This window comes from Arachis ipaensis, chromosome B08 (assembly GCF_000816755.2).
Source record: "Arachis ipaensis cultivar K30076 chromosome B08, Araip1.1, whole genome shotgun sequence".
NCBI lineage: Eukaryota > Viridiplantae > Streptophyta > Magnoliopsida > Fabales > Fabaceae > Arachis > Arachis ipaensis.
The window spans coordinates 125,836,616-125,837,600 of NC_029792.2; the positions used below are offsets into that span (position 1 = coordinate 125,836,616).

At 36.2% G+C, this 985-nt stretch overlaps 1 pseudogene; it reads left to right on the forward strand.

Moving 5' to 3' along the window:
• The window catches only part of LOC107613210, a 2,835-nt pseudogene continuing 1,863 nt past the window's right edge, over positions 14-985 (forward strand).

Below are 985 nucleotides of genomic sequence, written 5' to 3' on the forward strand. Positions count from 1 at the left end.
ACACAACGAATTTAGTCATCAAAAAAAAAAAAACACAACGAATTTGCCTATTTCTTCGGATATTTGCATCTATATAAGCTTCCAGTCTTCTGTCTTGCACACATTAGTCATTCATTCACTCACTCCAATTCTTCTATCTTAATTAAGCTTCCACCATCTCTCTCATACTTTCTCATAAGTCATAGATCACTGCATTACAAGAAAATCCAGAATTGATGAAGTTCAAGGTAGCGAATGCATCGGAATACCTGGTAATAACAGGTGCTGGGATCAAAGACGTGAAGCTTGCGAAGAAAGCATGGGTGTTTCCATGGCAATCATGCACCACCTTGGACCTTTCTCCGGTAAACTACACGTTCGAGCTCCAAGCCATGAGCGCCGAGAAGCTCCCTTTCGAGCTTCTTTCGGTGTTTACAATTGGTCCACGTGTCGACGATCACGAGTGTCTCCTAAAGTACGCCAAGCTCCTCTCGTCCCATGATAATCTCTCCAACCACGTTAATGATCTCGTCCAAAGAATCATCGAGGGAGAGACGCGTGTTCTCGCAGCTTCTATGACTATGGACGAGATCTTCAAGGGAACCAAGGAGTTCAAGCAAGGTATGCAATAACAATAACTTCACCTTTTTTTTCTTCTCTGCCTTTTAACTTACTTTCTTAAACAACATATTTAAATTTAAATTGTACTTAGATACTTAGATATGTATCGATGTATCGTAATATCATACTTCTTACAGTTGATTTATGAATATACTAGAAAAAAAGTGGGGTTAAAAGGCCTTATTAAAAGGTTGTCAACGGTAAAAGTCCTAAAATATTAGGTATTATCAATTAGAAAGAATGCACCATAAATCCTCTTTAATTGTTTTACAATCAACTTTTTTTTTTCTTAGTTGTATGTAAACCTATTTAAAATACGATTGAATTGATTTTTAAAAGTAATGCTAGAGAACTAATGTTTTGGTTAATATCTATTACTTTTTTA